The sequence below is a fragment of the Marmota flaviventris genome, chromosome 13 (assembly GCF_047511675.1).
Source record: "Marmota flaviventris isolate mMarFla1 chromosome 13, mMarFla1.hap1, whole genome shotgun sequence".
In the NCBI taxonomy this organism is placed as follows: domain Eukaryota; kingdom Metazoa; phylum Chordata; class Mammalia; order Rodentia; family Sciuridae; genus Marmota; species Marmota flaviventris.
The window spans coordinates 74,200,382-74,219,352 of NC_092510.1; the positions used below are offsets into that span (position 1 = coordinate 74,200,382).

The window sequence follows — 18,971 nt, forward strand, 5'->3', positions numbered from 1 at the left end:
CACATAAAAAGATATTGTGTCCATTTAAAACAACAACAACAACAAAAAAAAAAAAAACAACAAAACAAAGAAACAAATAAACAAACAAAAAACATTGCCAGATAGCATAAATAAGAAAGAATACCTCTCTATTTAGTTAACACTAAACGTTGACTGTGTATGACTATGTATGTTTTGTAGTTCCCGCATGCATATGAATTTCATATGCATATTTCATACATGCATACTACAAGACATATATACTCTTGCTATTTTCTTCATTGTGATGTTTCACTAGCCCCTCTAATTTAAAATGCCTCAAACTCATTTCCCCTCCTCTACCAAATGTAGACACAAAACAACTAACATTTAATTAGCTGTAAACATGTACCAAACATTTTAATTCCTATTTAGTAGTTATACCATATTTACTACCTTTTCCCAGATGAGGAAATGGAAGCTTAGAAAGTATATTTCACTTGTTAAAGGGTTACTGAGTTGAAATAGTTACTGAGTTGAAATATAATCACTGTATTTATGACCCCAAAGTCTATGTAATTAATCCCTTCTCTTTCCTTAGCTTTTCTAGGATTGCAAGATAATTCCTGAAACAATGGCTGTGGTGTGATTGTGGAAAGAAAGGTCTTCCTTTGATCTTGCAGCAAAGCAGTGTCTATAGTAAATCCAGGACCCTGGTGTTCTACAGATCACTATGGTACTATGATCCCTACCAACAGACATCCTAAAAACCTATGTGTTCAGCCCAGAGGAGTTTCTTAGAGAAGCTGTGGTCCTCTATTCCTTAGTGACCTCTTGTGGCAAATGGACTACCTGCTGTGAACCATCCTCCAGAGGATAAAGAGCTTATCACTCACTGTTATGCCCAACCCTGGACCACACAAAAGGCTTCAGGGGAATCTGGTTAGGAAGTGGGGTAGTATTTGGTCTCACACACACACTGACATGCCTGGAAACAGGCTAGAGGAGACATCCTCATCATTCCAGTGTGTCCAAAGTGAGCCAAGGATATAAAAGCACCAGGTTTTCTGTTTCTTGGACTTGTCTTTGTATCTTTCCCCCAATTCCTTCTCCTCTCTTCCTTTAGGTGAGGAGAGAAAGCTATATTGAAGCATAAATCAGATTGAAGAATTAAATAATATTAACAAGACTAGCAGCACAGCAATGTGTACAAGGTTGATTTTAACAGAATAAATTTTTAAAATATGAATATCAGTAGGAGCTTTCAAGTGATTGTATTAACATTAATATGTACACAGTGTAATACTATAAAAGTATAAAACTTGTATATAATGGAGGCAGAGGAGTTGGGGTAAAAAAACAAATTATCTGGAGGTGTAACTCAAAGGTAGAGCATTTGCCTGGCATATGTGAAGCCCTGGGTTTCATTCCTAGCCCCACAACACAAGCAAAAACCAAACAAATAAAAGAAGCCACATTACAAAATATTTTTTATGATATATTTTTTATAATGTTGGAGTGAGTTTCCATGCAAACAGAAAAGAAATTCACCAAAATGTCAACAGTGGTAGTTATCTCTGAGTGGTGATATAAAAGATTCAACATTTGTTCTCTATATTTTTATATATTTCAGTGGTTCTCAGTGTATTATAAGTCTGGGGCTGGGGATGTGGCTCAAGCAATAACGCGCTCGCCTGGCATGTGCGAGGCGTTGGGTTCGATCCTCCAGCACCACATAAAATAAAATGTTGTGTCCACCGAAAACTGAAAAATAAATATTAAAAAAAATTCTCTCTCTCTCTAAAAAAAAAAAAAAGTCTGTTATGCATCTGAATGCTAGACCAATTAAGTCAGAATGTTCAGGGTAAGGCTTGGGTGCTGGTAAAAATTCCTCCTGATGATTGTAATGTGCAATCAGGCTTGAGAACCAGTGTTATTTTGTTTGGTTTTACAATCAGTGTTCATTTTTATAAGTCAGGAAACCAGACAAAGTTATCTCGATTTTACCAATTTGTATGCAATGTGCATTTGTGCATATAGGCAGTTGCAGAAATTAAGCTGAAGCCAGTAAAACATCCAAAGCAAACAGTAAAGTGGCCTCACTGATAACTGATTGTGGAATCTGAAGTCAGGAAAACCTGGCTTTGCTTCATTATTCTAATCCCTCCTGGCTGTTACCTGGAGCTACTCACTTCATCTGTTTGAATGTGCTTCTCCTCTAGTAAAGGCAGGCAGAAGGATGAGAATTAAGTATTGCATGTGCTTAAGTTATTCGTTATAATAAAGATAGAGGACAGAATAGAAAAGAAGATAGGTAAAATAAACAAGCATTGCAATATAAAGCATGGCCTTCCAGCAGTTTAGTGTTTTTTGTTTCCCGTGGATGCTTTCATTCCTCTAACAAACACAGTTGCTGAGGGTCTATTATCTACCAGGAGCCATTACAATGGATGGAGAAGACTTAAGGACAGTCTTGTTACCCTCAAGGACAGCACTTGATATAAGTGAAGGATGGGGTGAGTGCTGTAAGAAAGAGGTGCCCAAGGCAGCAAGGAGGCTGGATCTGGTGCCTCTTATGGGGAAGGGCTGACATCTCTGTTAAATATAGGGGCTGAAGTCTGGGGAAGCGTGTGCCTCACACTTTATCCTCTAGAGGGAGCTCAAGGCTTTCTCCTCTGACCCCTGAAAAGACTCCATTTCCAAAGGGTAAAGGTAACATAAACAGAGCTAGCTTAGGATAATTGCTTTGATGCTTCACACACTTGGAGATCTCTTCTTTTAGGCATTTTCCCTTGAATTGTTTCCCTCTTTGCTTCCACACAGCTGGCACTGGAGGAAAGTTGTGGGATCTCCCTCCCACTTAAAAAAATTGCTCTCTCCACTTAAAAGACTAGGCAAAAACGAGAGTGAAGCCCCATAGGCAGAAAAAGGATGCACCTAGTATAGTTATTCTAGCTTGACTCAGGAGGATAGATGACATGATGATTTGGGTGTTTTTGCCATAATTTGTCATCTGAGTGGTGGCATTTCCGAAGGTATTGAAAGAAGGTGGTAGACAACGAAAATCAGTACGGAGGTTCTACTAAAAACCAAAACCAGAAATACCAGCTACACTACTCTCTCTCTCTCTCTCTCTCTCTCTCTCTATATATATATATATATATATATATATATATATATATATATATATATATATATATATATATCCATATTTATCACAGCACAATTTATAATAGCCAGGTTATGCATCAGCCTATGTGTCTGTCAACAGATGACTGGATAAAGAAAATGTAGTTTGTATACACAATGGAGTTGGGTTCAGCCATGAAGAAGAATACTGTGTCATTTATAGAAAAATAAATGGAATTGGAGAGCATCATGCTAAGTGAAGTAAGCCAGATTCAAAAAGAGAAGTGTCAGGTTTTTGCTCTCATACATGGAATCTAGTAGGGGAAACAAAAGGACATTATGAAAGTATAAGGGAGACCAACAGTAGAGAAGAAGGGAAAAGGGGGGACAGTGGAGGGGAGGGGGAAGAGGAGACATTGGAGATTGAAACTGATCAAATTGTGTTATATGCTTGTACCAGTATGCCATAATGAAGCCCAACATTATGTGTAATTAATTTGCACCAATAAAAATAGAATTGCAGCTAAGAGCACACATACAAAATGTGTGTGTGTGTGTGTGTGTGTGTGTGTTTGGTATTAGGGACTGAACCCAAGTGCTTTCTTTAGTACATGAAAAGAAGGTCATTCTAATGAATAAGGTGGAGATAATAATAATAAGTAGGGCTCTGCATGTGATTCTCTTGGCTGAGAGTGGAATGGAGATATATGATAGATATGATGATGTGAATGTCATTATATGCTAGATATTTTGTGTATATCTGTACATTATCTCAATTGAATCCTCACAATAGATTATATTTTCATTACAATTTTATTAATAGAAGCCAGCCTACTTCACAATTCTTAAAATTTGTGATAGTAGTTGGGAAGTCACTGTCTGTAAGGGATTATTCCCACCACAAATGGGGTCCATTCTCGTCAACTGGTAAATATATGAGTAAAAGTTTGGCTTTGTGATGTCCATCTTTTATCAAACCCTCATCTCCAAATCAAGTATGACCAAAGAGGGAAAAACTGTGTTTGTATGACTTGGAAATTCCATGTGGTTAACACTTTTGTATATTTTATTTACTTATTTTTTAAATTAAAGGTTAAGGGCTGGAGCTATATAGAGTGCTTAGCATGTACAAGGCCCTGGGTTCAATCCTCAGCACCACAATAAATAATAAATAAAAATAAATTAATTTATGGTTAAAGTTACATGTACTTACCATGATATTAAAAAAAAAAGTTGGCAAGACAGAGTTCAGAAACTTGTCATCCAGACATATTTTTCAAACTCTCCACAGCTCACTGGCCCATCTAGATCCTTTTTCCATGACTTTGTGCTCTAGATTTGAAGTTTCAAGGTTTTTTTGAATCTTGCAAAGACTCAGTTTAGAAATTTTCTAAAATGTCTTATTTGTCATAGGAGCTATATTTCATTGGGAGATATTTTTCTGATTCCTAGATTGAGTCCCTTCTTTCTCTTCTCTTTTATCTTTTTTTATCACCTATAAATGTTTCCATTTGCACAGTCTTATAAAAGGAGGTCCAGGATAGTTTCTGATTGTCTTACATGGAAAGTTAAGATGAAGTCCTGTGGACTTTGTGTAATATCCAAATGAAGGAACATATAACCAAATTTTTATTTGAGACTTTCTTTGACAGTTTAGGCATCAAACTATCTAGATATAGGGTGGAAGGAGCCAGGACCAAAAGTGGGTGTGGCTGGGAACTTCATTCACACATAACAGAACTTCAATTTCTTGTGTGCTATGTAATTAGAAATAGCTTGGCCCATGTCTTTATTCTTTGCCTGACAAGATTGGACCTGTTGGGTACCAGTGTTCTGAAAAAAATCCCAGTACGTGAGAACTGACTTGAAGTTGCCATGAGACTGAAGAAAAGAGGCAGACAGATCCAGGATTGCTTAGAGTGCTATTTATTCAAGACTTAAGTGACAGAAGTGTGGTCCTGAGCAGCAGCAAGACCTGGGTCAGAAGGAGAGGACAAAAGTGACTTCATTCTAGCCAGAAAGTACCTGGTGTATCTTAGGTAATATCTAAGAGTCACACATATTTCTGATGACACTCTAATGGATTTGTCTATTTATAATTTGCTATGAAAATACATGGGGAGAGCTAACCGGTGTTACTCTGGGGTCATCGTGGTGATTGTGACTCAAGTTAGCTGCAGTCGTGGCAGGCTGAATCTATACAACCAGCCAAAGCAATACCTCAGATATTTGCCAAGCATATTTAGCCTTACCAAAGGCATGGTGACAGTAAGTGACACTGGAAGAACCTGTTTGATACAACCCCTAGTATTGGGTAGTCTGTCCTGGAGTGGTTGTGGGGAGGTGTAGACATGCCCCTAGCCCATCTCTTGCTCCCCTCTTACCTCCAGTACTAGCTCCAAAATAAATGGGTGGATTGTGCTGGGTCCCAGGCCTCTTTTGAGTTGTTCCTTCTTATAGCCAAGATGCAATAGGTAGGAATAGCCATTTTTTTCCCCTTTCTGTCGTGTAGAAATCTGCCTATGTCTCTAGCAAGTGACTATTTTCTTTTCTTGATTGCTGGCATAAATGCAGTTTTCTCTCTACTTTTCTATTCTGTGGTAGAACAGAAGCAATCTGGGTGTTTGAAGTAGCGATTAGATAAGAATGCTGGTGTCAACCTGTGCCCAGATTTTTTTTTTTTCAGCACTTCCAGTGGAGGATACAGAAACCTTCCACATCCCTCACAGCTTCCCATCACACTTAGAATAAAATGCCAGCTTCTTTCTGTGGTCTATAAGACCTTGCTTCTCCACCTCATCTCTGGTCACTTCCCCTTTCTTGTTGACTCCATACAGACAATGTTCCTTCAACAGACCAAGCTTGGGTCCACCTCAGGAACTTATGCCACTTGCTGTGCCTCTGCCTGGGATCCTACACTCCAGATGTTCACACAGCCTGCTCATTGGTATCACTCACTGTCCCTTCAGAGAAGCCTCTACCATATCTTAGTAGAAACAGCCCACACACCTTCTATACCCTTAAACAGTGTTGCTTGTTCTTACAGTGAATCCAAACCATTTTCCATCTGTACATATTTTTAAAACTTGTTTTTTTTTTTTTTTGCTAGAATATTATCTCTATGATATCTGGAACCCTCATCTGTCTTATTCTTTGCTCTATCTTTAGAACAGTGCCAGGTACACAGTGAATTTTTGTTGAGTGAATGAATAAACAAGTGAATATCAATTTATATTTTTAAGAAATAAGCTGGATTCTGGCTACAATCTCAGCATCAGGGATTCTGTGGAATCTGGAAATAGGAAAAGATGCCAGTGTTCAGTATGAAATTGGGGTTTTAGTGTCCTGCTTCTACTTTAAGATGATTGATGCCTGAGTCTAGCCCTCATGCTGAGACCACAGCCCAGGCAACTTGAATTTATAAAGAGTGGCCCTGTGCACACTTTTCCTCAACCCTAGGACTACATGTGACAATGACTATGCCAAACCTTCCTTTTGAATATGTTAGAAACTGGAATGCATCTGATGATTAGTGTGCCATCAATATACTTCATTTGTACCACAACCCCTAAAAAAAAAAAAAAAAAAAAAAGGAGAATAAAAAAAAAGACTGTTGAGAAAGCTAGGAATATGGTGGGTCTTTGATAACTGAGGGAAACTTCAATTCAAAAATGTAGTATATTTGAAAAATTCCTCATTAATATAATCCTAGGTTCAAAAAATGGAATAGCTAGTGGGCATTTAAGATCAGATGATGCAATGGATTTTAAAAGCTTTTCCCACTGTTTTCTTTTTCTTTTTTCTAAACCTGGACTTTTTTGAAGGAATTCATTAGAGAAACTGTGAACAAACCAACAGATAACAACACAGTGGAGTGACAGGTAACCCAGCGCACTCACCTCTCCTGTCTGCTCACCTGAACTTTTAGGAGAGTTTCCAAAAAGTAATTTAAAACTTAATGAAAATTTGCAAGCCAGGTCTTTCATCTTTAGCTGATGCAAAAACCACTATATAAAAGTCTTATTAAATAACAACGCTGAGATATAATTGGCATAATAAACTGCGTATGTATGTGAAGTGTAAAACTTGCTAAGTTTTGATACATGTATACACTTAAGAAATCATCCCAGCAATCAAGGTACTGGACGTATTAATTATCTTGAAATGTTTCCTAACGTACCTTTTCTCCCTGCCTTGCCCCACTCCATCCTCATCTTGAGGCAACATTGGCATCCTATCTTTGTAGTGGCTTGTTGGCATTTTCTAGAATGTTTCATAAATTACATGATACAATACATAATCTTAAAAAAAAATCTGTCTTCTCTCATTGAGCATACTTATTTTGAGGTTTATCCATATTGTTACACACGTCAGAAATTTATTCCTTTTCATTGCCAAGTAGTATCTCATTGTATGACTAGTCCTTAATCTGTCCATTTGCTGCTGATGGACACTAGAGTGATTTCCAGACTGAAGCTATTACAATTAAAGCTCTATGACTGTTCACATACAAGTCTTCGTGTGAACATATATTTTCATTTTTCTTGGGCGTGTAACTAAGAGTGCGATGGCTGGATCTGATCAAATGATAGATGTATATTTCACTTTTTCAAGAAATAGCCTATTGTCTTGCAAAGTGGCTGCACAACTTTATATTCCTACCAGTGGTGTAGAATTCCACACTGTGTACAGAGGCAATTGATTCGCAGCCTCATCAGCACCCAGTATGGTTTTTAAAATGTGAGGTATTCTGTGGGTGTGTGGTTCTCTCTCATTGTGGTTCATTTGCATTTCCCTAGTGACTAATGTGGTAGAACATCTTTTCATGTCCCTACTTGCCATCTTCTGTGGTGAAGTGTCTGTAACTGCAACTTCTGTTTTTCAGTTGCCTCAGTTTTCCCCTTTGTAGAGATTCTGCAGCAATGAGAATGTTTTGAGGAATTGTAGGATCTGTATGTTCTAAAATTTTGCTGAAAAAAAAAGCTACTTGATAAACAGCATTTAGCTATTGTTCTTATCTGCATATCCCTCAATTCAGAGTCCCTGAAGAGATGTGAGCTCAGTGGTAGAGCACTTATCTAGCAAGTGTGAGGTCCTGGGTTCAATCCTCAATATAGCAAAAAACAACAAACAAACCAACCAAACCCTGACACTCCCATAATTAATCCTAAATAAGATTTTTTATCCAAAAAGGGATTTTTTAAAAGTGTCAAAAATTGTGTCTAAAACAGAAGGATGGCAACTAGGGTCAAAGTGACTGAAGTTCAAAGAATAGGTAGAAATGGAATAGACTACCTTTGTTGCAGTATCTGTGAGTGGAGATCATTCAACATTTTCTCCCACCATTGAGCTAGGTCAATGCCCCTATAGAAATAGAAATTAGAACCAAACAATAGAGCTTACTCATGAAAACATTTTGAGATTCTGGGTATAAGTAGCATTGATTTGAGGACCAGGCACCAAACAATACAATGGTTTTCACTTTTTCCTAGAACCCAGTAATGACTTGTCAAGTAAATATTACCAGAATTCACCAAAATCTGCTCTCCTCCACTTTCAAACATACATAAGACCTCTCTGCATTTTTGACCCTCTGCAGTTAAGCAGAACCATGGTGTTTAGTTATGACCATTGTATTCTGAAGCAAAGAGTTGGTGAGTAACCATTAAACTATCTCTTTTAGCCCTGCTTGGTTGACCAGGGAGGGTTTCTGCTTCTGATGAGATAGCTGTAGGACAGTGGAAGGTCCCTCAGCCTAAATTGCTGTGTTGGTACATGGAAAACAGTTGCTCTAGAGAGTTTCCTAGATCTTTATTAGATTTTGTGACAGCAAGAAATAAACTTAGTTGTAAGAAGATGTTGGCATCTGACCTTGCTGTGCCACAGTTTATCCTAGCCTGGGGAAGTGGCTGTTGGGGAAACATTGAAAAATAGTCTTCTTGGCACAGTACTAGTATTCTCAAAAGAGCTTCCTTAAGCAGGGGTGAGAGAGGGGGCCCTGTAGAGTTACTTGGCAGGCAGTGTGGAGCCAGAACAGGAAAGGGGAGATAAAATAGATTCTTGTGTAACAGTTGTAGCTAATAAGCTCTTTATGAGTGCAAAGATATGAGGTGCCTTTTTGCAGGTTCCCAGAAGTAAGAAACTGGGACTTTGGGGGTTCACATGCTATGTGCCAATAAGGTAAGTCATATCTGAACTAGTAAAGTCCTTTGAGAGTCAACTCTTCTTTAAAACGTATGTTTGTCTCATACACACACACACACACACACACACACAAAGAATTTGCAGAGTTGTTGAGGAAATTTGGGGTATCTTAAAGTTTCAGTGCTTTGGGGCAACTTACAAACAGCACCTTGTAATGCTGACATCCCACAATTCACCTCACTGTCCTAACTCCCCCCACTGGACACCAGGTTCTGAAAGGAAGTAAGCATGTCTTATTCACTCACCTTTGTGTCTCCGTCACTCAGCACAGCTCCTGCCATCCCATAGGCACTTAATAAACACAAATTGATATATGAGATGTGACACCCGCTGCATTTAATGGAACAAAAATTAATTTGTCCTAAAGGAGTCCTGAGGTGCAATTCTGAATTTTAACATGTGTCTGCCTCTGCTTGAGGATTAATGTTTCAAGTGTGACAATGAGGAATTAGTTTGACTGAAATAGCTCTTTTCTTCCTGCAGTGTTATCTGGTAAAATGAATGATAATGTGATTCTAATCTCTTCAGAGCCTTTTCTGTTTCAAAGATGGGAGTCATTTCTCCAGATTAGGGCATTTCAGCCAACAGTTCGGCTAAATTAAAGAAGAAAAAAAGCTTTGAGTCATCTGAATGCATGTGGCTAACAGGATTTAGGCATTCATTAAGATGAAGATAAACTGCTAAATTTAAACTTACTTATGATTAACTTGTTTGATGTATTTCCTTGAAGAATAAAACACAAACTACATAACCTTTAACGTGACATGGGCACATGCAATTTTTTTTTATAAGTTTTAAAGTGTAGATGCTGCTGTGGTTTGAATCTTAATGCCCCCTAAAAGTCCATGTGCTGAATGCTTAGTTGCTAGTCTGTGGCACTATTGGGAGATAGTGGGACCTTCAGGAGTGAGGTCTAATGGAAGAAAGTTAGGCCATGGAGGGTATGCCTTTGAAGGAGGTACTGGATCCTCAGCCTCCTCAATTTTCTCTTTTACTTTACAGCCACCATGAGGTGATCATCCTCCTCTGTCATGTACCCCCACCATGATTACTTACTGCGCCATCACAGACCCAAAGCAACATGGTCAAATCACCAGAGATTGAAACTCATGGGAACCAAAGTAAACCTTTCCTCCTTTTAAGTTAATTATCTCAGTTATCTTTTTCCAGTGACAGAAAGCTAACACAGATGCTTTTTCCTTTTCTTGCTCAAGATGGAGGTACTCTACATGTACATTACAGAAGATGGTGGAATCCTCCACCTTGATGATAAATCCCATGGGGAGCTAGACAGAAGCCAAGATTTTGCAGAACCCAGAGGACTATGGATTTTGGATAGAGGAGTTTTATTGAGAAGGACAAAAGGAATTGCACAAACATGTTCCTAAAAAGAAATCTACATAGACTGGATGGTGTGAAAACTGGAATATCAGCAATGTCTTGCCTGCTTGGGTAAAACCAGAAAAAAGAGAATCCTACTTCTGTAAGTAACATGCCTAAAAGGAAATCCTTTGAAAAGCCATGATTCTTTCTATGTATTTCTTTTCAGGGGAATTAAAATATTAAAATACCAGCTAAAGTATATATATATACACACACACACAACATCAAACATACACATGATAGGGAATTATAACTGATTTTGCTATGTTTTAAACAGAAACATGTAGACTGATTCTTTTTATTACTGTTTGAAAAAAAAGTGGTGAGAATACTACAGTGCAACTAGAGAATACCAATGTGAAAGGATCGATCTAATTTACCTTAGGTACAGTCCTTGTTTAGGAGAATTTATTTAATTGGCAACCTAATTTGGGTGGAGAGGCATTTTAATTGAAATTGATTACTGTGGGATTTTTACATGCACTATGATGCATTGTGAGTTACAGCAACACATGATGTAAAATTGGGTAATTTAAAGCTATATATGTTTTTTATCCCAACTATAATGAAATTTGCTGAGAATTGCTTATTAATTGGAGTCTTTGGGGGGTGGGTGGGTAGGAAATTATTGGAAAACCTTTAGGGCTATGTCAATAATGGTTAGTAATTTAATAGAACTAAAGGGGAATAAAGTACATATATTACAAATGCAGTGGTGAAGTGGTGTTGCTTGCATGTCACTCCAGTGACTGAACTGCAGCATTGTTCTGAATCATCACTCTGCAATGGATGGGAATCTATGGTTTAGAATGACAGATTTTCCTGGTCTTTTTCCTAGCAACCTACAGAAAAATACAAAAGAATGAACTTATTCCCCAGGAAGCACTTATATTAACAAGTTGGGAATAAAAACTGATAAAAATCCAGAAGCAAATGATATATTTATCAAAAAGAACCAATTTATCAAAAAGAACAGATGGCCTAAGTATGTGACACACAGGGTAGCTTTAAGGTGTCAGAAAGATGGAAGAGAACAAAGATGTCTTGTGAAGCAGTCTCTGCATCTGTCTTGTGAAGTAGTCTCTGCACCTTTCTTGGTATCTCACACTGTCTTATGTAATATGTCTTCCATGTATCTTTATAGGACCAGCCTACAGAGAATTCAAAGGACCAAAACTATGGGTAGTCAATGCTCTGGGAAAGTGATTCAGTAACTTGCTAGGACCTGGCTTCCCATTGCATTTAGAATAAAATTCAGACACCTCCAATACCAGGCCTGATGTGATCTGGCCCTGCAAGCTGACTTCACGTCTTACCACCCATTCTCATACTTCAAGTTCTAGCCACACTGTCTTTCTCTCCATTCCTTCAACTTTCTACACTGGTTCTTATAGCAAGGCCTTTGCACGATCTGGAATGTTTTCCCCTTAGCTAAACCTTTCCCTATAATCCAGGTCTGAGTAAATTTTAATCTCCTCTAGAAGACATTGCATCCTATCTAAAGTGGCCCACCCTTTCCCCACTCCCACCACATTGGCCACTTCCTTCACAGCTCTGAACACTACCTGCAATTCTCTTATTTGTTATTTTGATTTTCCCCCTCCACCTCCCCCCACAGAACAGAAGCTCCACAGGGTCAGGAGTCTTCTGTTTCATTAATGGCTCTGTTGCCAACTCACAGTGAAAATCTTAAAAAAGAAATAAAGGAGGAAATACTGGAACAAAGAGAAATAGGCCTAGAAAAGAAAACTAGAAAGAAGAACAAAGAGTAAGGTCCAGAAAGTGAGAGTTGGTTCCTGTGTACAACTGAATTAGAACTCTTTTTCACATGCATTCAAGGGAGAAGGGATGTGATGTGTAAAAAAGACCTTTCATAGCTCCACACATGGCTACTTTTCACCTTGTTGTTATTATGGTTTTGTTTTCAGTGTGTGTGTTGGGGGCGGGTCCCTGTCTGTGTGTTTCTGTCCCGGAAAAGCTGGGTTTCCTCTTTGGGGCTGTGGTACCCTTGCCTCTTCCTGCTATTGCCAGTGGAAATCATCTAGACATGTATACCACCCATGGCAGCTCCGCAACTTACTTAGGACCTTAGGCCAAGAGGCTAGAAAGAATGAAGGAATGACTACCATGTTGCATTGTTTGTACAGGTGAAGGGTGGGGCGCTCTGGGTGGCCCCAAATTTGTTTTTATCCGGAGAAAGAATCAAATCCTGGCACTGCTGTGGCCAATGACCATGGTTGCTTGTACAATCAGCAGCCTGTACTTTTCAATGGCTACCTGTGGACCCTACCACCGTGTGTAGGTGGGTGTGTGTGTGTGGGGGGGGGTGCATGCTATTTGCGATATCAGAAAAATTTCCCTAGAAAAGGGAATGTCTGAAGTCTTTTCAGAAAGCCCCAGTAGATAGCATGCTTTTATTTTGAATTTCATGTCTATGCAAATTCACTCCATCAAGATAAGAAATTTCTTGGGCCTAACTATAATTTAAGTTTTGAAAGGCAGGTGAGATTATTATAGGTCTCTATCCTCCTGGTAAACTTTGTCCTTTGGTGTGGGAAGGGTACTCAGCTTTCCTCTGCCTCTTGGGACTAAATGGACTTCAGCTTTGGCATAAAGATTTCAGATGCCTGAAGCAAAAATTAGACTCTAGGAATAAGGGATAAAATGGAGGAGGATCTAGAAGTGGGTGGGGGAAATGTCCAAGAATGGTTTGCTAAGATCAACAGTAGAAAACATATTGGGGTGCAGGTGAAGAAAACAGACAAGGATGACCCGAATCACCCAGAACAGAGGAGTTAGGCAGGGGATGTTTGCATGCAATGGACAACTGAATTAGAGCAGAAATGTAAACCAGCATGTTGGGCCTGGCTGGCTTAGAGTACCTCTCTTGACATGGGTCAAAACCTTTCATGAGAAGACCCAAACACTAATGTAACAAACTCTGATGAGTATGTTGTAGATGGTTCAATTGTAAAATCCAGGGGTGAACCAATTACTTGAGGTGGAGGAGGAATGAAGAAGTGGAATCTGAACATTGTGAGAAGCCATCTAGCCACTCCAATCACTTGGGACGTTGCTGGGATAAATGACAGCTCACTATAACAGTAGAACACACAGACTGAAACTAACTTAACAATGGGTTTCTACTATCTTAGCAAACAGACATTATTTAGTCTGGGTTATTATCAGATCTTATAAGAGACTGTGACCACAATAATGTGGTTAAGAAAAAAGCACATGCACAGGAGTCCAGGCAGGAGCTGGGACTGACTGGCTGCAGGATGCTGTGTGAACTTTCTTAGAACTGCTGTCGGGAAAGCCAGTCTACAGCCAAAGTGTCCAGCAGAAACAACAGGCTGCCCAGTGATCCGCCGCAGTCACAGAATCTGATGAGGCGGGACCCACTGGCCTACAGGGAGGAGTTTCTCCAGTAGTATAATCACTACAAATCCAATGTGGAGATTTTCATTTTACAGTCAAATAAACCCAGCAGAGTTGGAGCTGGTGACATTTGTGGCACAGACTGGTCACTGCTACCCAGGACATCTAAGTAACTTTCCTCAAGAGCTGAAAGATCTTCTCTCTTACAATCATTACAGCCTTGGATCCAGATTTTTGAATGACATTTTGCAAAGCTTTGATCTGGCTGAGAAATAAGAATCTCACAATCCATCAAGTTTACTAGAGCTCTTCTTTTAACTTCTGCATTGCCATGATAAGCTTCTGCAAAAGCCTTTATACACACATTTGTAACTGATATCAAGAATATAAATGCATGGGCTGGGATTGTGGCTCAGTGGCAGAGCACTTGGTTCATGCAGGTGAGGCACTGGGTTCAACCCTCAGCACCACATAAAAAAAGTAAATAAATAAAAGAAACGTATTGTGTCATCTATAACTAAAATTAAAAAAAAATTAAAAGCATACAAATGCAAAACACAAGAAAGTGAGTATAGTTTTGCAGAATTTTATGTATGCCATGTTAAGAGATAGCAATGCAACTGCAGCCAAGATATCTTTGGATGTGATGATAGAACTCTACAGAAGGAACATCTGGAATGATGCCCAAACTGTTAAATGTTATCACAACTACATGCTTCTCTCAGGTCACCAAGATACTAGTTGCTGCTTTGACATTCTTCCTTGGGAAAGATGAAGACAAGAAATAGGACAGTGACTCAGAATCTGAGGATGAAGGCCCTAAAACAGCAAGAGACCTGCTAGTGCAGTATGCCACAGGGAAGAAGAACTCCAAGAACAAGAAAAGGTTGGAAGAGACAATGAAAATACTCAAGAAACAAAAGAGGAAGAAAAAAACTCCAGAGGTGTTTAACTTTTCAGCTCTTCACTTGATTCATGATCCCCAATATTTTGCAGAAAAACTACTAAAGCATCTGGAGAGCTCTAAGGAAAGGTTTGAAGTGAAGATGATGACTGGTGGGAATTCACGAGCTTTTTCTCTTCAACTTTCATCCCTTCTTGCAAAGGTTTTAGCAGCCCCTCTAGGGAGAAGTAACAAAGATCCTTATGTTTGCTACCCAAGCCTCTCATCACCTAGTACCCCCAGAGATTGTTCAATCCTTGCTCATGACTATGGCCAACAATTTTGTTACTGACAAGAACTCTGGGGAAGTCATGACAGTAGGAATCAGTGCTATGGAGGAGATAACAGCTTGGTGTCCTGTAGCCATGACTGAAGAACTTCTCCAAGACCTGGACATAAGACATGCAAAGATAAGAATGTGATGATGTCTGCTAGAACTCTGATTCAGCTCTTCCAGACACTGAACCCTCAGATGTTGCAGAAGAAATTCCAGGGTAAACCTAGAGAAATCTCTGTTGAAGCAAGAGTACAAGAATATGGTGAATTGGATGCTAAAGATTTCATCCCAGGAACTGAGCTTCTAGAAATTGAGAAAGAAGAGAAAACTGAAAATGATGAAGATGGATGGGAAAGTATCAGTGAGAAGGAGGATGCTGATGGTGAATGGGTTGATGTGCACCACTTTTCTGATGAAGAGCAAGAAATTTCCAAGAAGCTGAACAGCATGCCCATCAAGAAAGCTGCAGTCATCAGCACTAGTCGAGTTTTAACTCAGGAAAGCTTTCAGAAAATCTGCATGGCCCAAATAAGGAAAAAACTTGATGCTGCCCCTGGGAAAGCCCCCCCAAAAGAAAATACATTGAAATAGACAGTGATGAGGAACCCAGAGGTGAATTACTTTCTCTTTGGGACACTGAACATCTTTATAAAAAGCCAAAGTCTGACAAGGAGACAAGACTAGCAACTGCTATGGCTGGAAAGACAGACCGAAAGGAATTTGTGAGGGAGAAAACCAAAATGAATCCACAAATAAAAAGCAGAAGAACTTTATAATGAGGCAGTACAGCCAGAATGTCTGTCAGAAAAAAAGCAGCTGTGCTGTGAGACGAACTTTTGAAAAAGAAGAAAATAATAAAGTAACTTCCAAGCAAGTATTCCATTAAAGAGAATGCCCAGTTTGTGTCATTACTATGAAAATTAGCGATTCAAGAATGTGTGCTTAAAATTACATATAAGAGGTTGTGAGGGGAAAGGGGGGGGGGAACAAGGGAGAGAATTGAACAACAGCAGATGAGGTAGAGAGGGAAGATGGGAGGGGAGGGGAGGGGGGATAGTAGGGGATAGGAAAGGCAGCAGAATACAACAGTCACTAATATGGCATTATGTAAAAATTGTGAATGTGTAACTGATGTGATTCTGCAATTTGTATTTGGGGTAAAAATGGGAATTCATAACTCACCTGAATCAAATGTATGAAAGATGATATGTCATGAGCTTTGTAATGTTTTGAACAACCAATAAAAAAATTAAAAAAAAAAAAAAAGAATGTGTGCTTACAAAAAAATCCAGAAGCACTATACTGTCACAAGCACGGTAAACTTGGTAGCAGTTTGGGGTTTTTAATTTGGAGATGGGTCATGTGGGGATGTTTAAAATCTAAATAGTAGTGATATTATAAAATCATTTTCATTTAAACATTCATGTGAAGAAAAGTATTGAGTGCCTAATAAATGTCATCCTATATATAAAATTGAATGAGCCACAGCCCCTTCACTCAAGGCATTCACAATTAGAGGGGGGAAGGGAGGCAGGTGTTTATATGTGCGTTCACAGTGCATTGTAACACAGTGCACCTATCTTGCAGAGATAGGTTCATATTTCCATGGGGTCACTAAGGCCTTATGGACTAACTCTGCAAGGATGGGAGTTATATATTCTCTTAAAACAAAACAGGATAATGTTACAAGAGGTTCTTACTTATAAATAAATAAACTTACCTGCTGAAAACAGATCCCTGCTATATAGACTTTGGGTAGACAATTTAGCTCTTTTTAAAAAATATTTTATTTGTTATTTATGGACCTTTATTTATCTATTTTTTTATATGTAGTGCTGAGAATCGGACCCAGTGCCTCACACATGCTAGGCAAGTGCTCTACCACAGAGCCACAACCCCAGTCCCAATTTAGCTCTTTTAGTCTATCCAGATTTCAATATATTTTCTTCATGCTCCAGAAAATATTTTTTTTCTTCAGGCCTCATTTTTAAAAATTGCCTTAAGTATCAACAGTAATTTGAAATGTCTTTGGCTCATCATTTGATCCGTCTGCTCTTCACTTTGGTTTCCTCAGCCTCCTTGGACTCTTATTTTCAACTCATTGTTTGCCATGTTCTCAATAAAGGTTTCTAATATTAAAAAAAAAAATAAGAAGGAGAAGCAGAGAAGAAAGAGGGAGGGATGAGGAGAAGGAGAAGAAGAAGAGAAAGATAAAGTACACAGGCTTAAAGTCAGAAGTCCTGTTTCTCTACTGGCTCTGCTGCTGTTTATTTGTATGAAGCTTTTAAACATCTCTGGATCTCATTTTTTTTTTCCCTCTGTAGAGCGTGGGTAGTCAATCCCTACATTTTCCTTCAGTGTTCTTAAGCAGATCTCAAGACAGAAACTTAGTATGGAAATTTAAAAACAAGTGGAAGATGTGGCATTGAAACAAACTGGATGATTGCTGGAACCCCCTCATATAATCCTCCATTCTTAATAGGGACTTGCTGGCCACTAGTTAAGTAATTTTCAAAGGACATGTATTTGTAACTTTAAAAAATTTATTCTCTTAGTCATCAATGGATTTTATTTATTTATATGCAGTGCTGAGAATCGAACCCAGTGCCTCATACATATTAGGCAAATGCTCTACCACTGAGCCACAACCCCAACCCACATTTGTAATTTTTGAGAAAAGTAGTTTTCAGATGCTAGTCTGGGGATAGGTTCAACAGGAATCTCAGGGCATTTCCAGTTTGAATGAACAGTTCTTACTTTGGCTTAGTCAGAGGTGGGACTGCTAGAAAGCTGAGTTGCATAATCTTTAGAAGCCACAGTGAAAAGTCAGCCTCTCTTCTAAATGTTTGGTATGAACCAGATGTTCTGCAGGTTTCAGCCCCATGCCCTATGTCATACTTTAAACATCATCACTAGCACCTTCATCCAAAACACACTTGAGTTTTATGTGCTTGTGTAAAACTACCAAACTTCATATGCTTTGGTATCCTTTAAAAGCTAATTTGTGAGATAATGCAAGAATGTTCAGAGGTGAAATGATTAGATTATGAAAGGTGTAACCTAATCAGTGGATTAATCCTGATATGGATTAACTGAGCATTAACTGTAACCAGTATGGTTGTGGCTAAAGGAGGTATGTTACAGGCCAGGGGAAAGGGCATGCCTTTGGGTATGTATTTTGTTCCTGATGAGCCAAGCTCACTCTCTGCTTTCTGTTACCATGTGCTGAACTGTTTTCTTCCACCATGCCCTTCCACCTCACATTGAGCCCAGAACTATGAAGTCAGTGCTATCTATGGACTAAGACCTCTGAAATCATGAGCCCAAATAAATTTTTCTTCCCCTAAATTTTTTTTTTTTTTCTTGTCAGGCCATTAGGTCACAGCAATGAAAAGCTGACTAAAACAGCTTATTACAACAGTGAAAAAATGCCTGCCACGTGTCCTCCATGGGCTAAGCATTTGCTTATGTTTCATATCCATTTTGCTATTTAATCTTCAAGTATACTTTAAAAGGTAGGTCTTACTGTCCTCACTTTACTTGTGAAGAAAAGGAGACCCAGAGGGGCCAGATGACTTGCCCAAGGGCTTGGAAGAGATAAGATCCATGCCTTCTCTTTTACATCACCACACACCAGAAGAAAAAGAACTGTGGTTGAACTGTTAGACAGCAAAGTTAGGGAAAAGGATTGCTACC

The 18,971-nt window shown here is 38.9% G+C and overlaps 1 pseudogene; it reads left to right on the forward strand.

The window, feature by feature from the left end:
- The first annotated feature begins 14,278 nt into the window (after positions 1-14,278).
- Positions 14,279-16,161, forward strand: LOC114089110 (protein SDA1 homolog pseudogene; annotated as a pseudogene).
- The last annotated feature ends 2,810 nt before the right edge of the window (positions 16,162-18,971 follow it).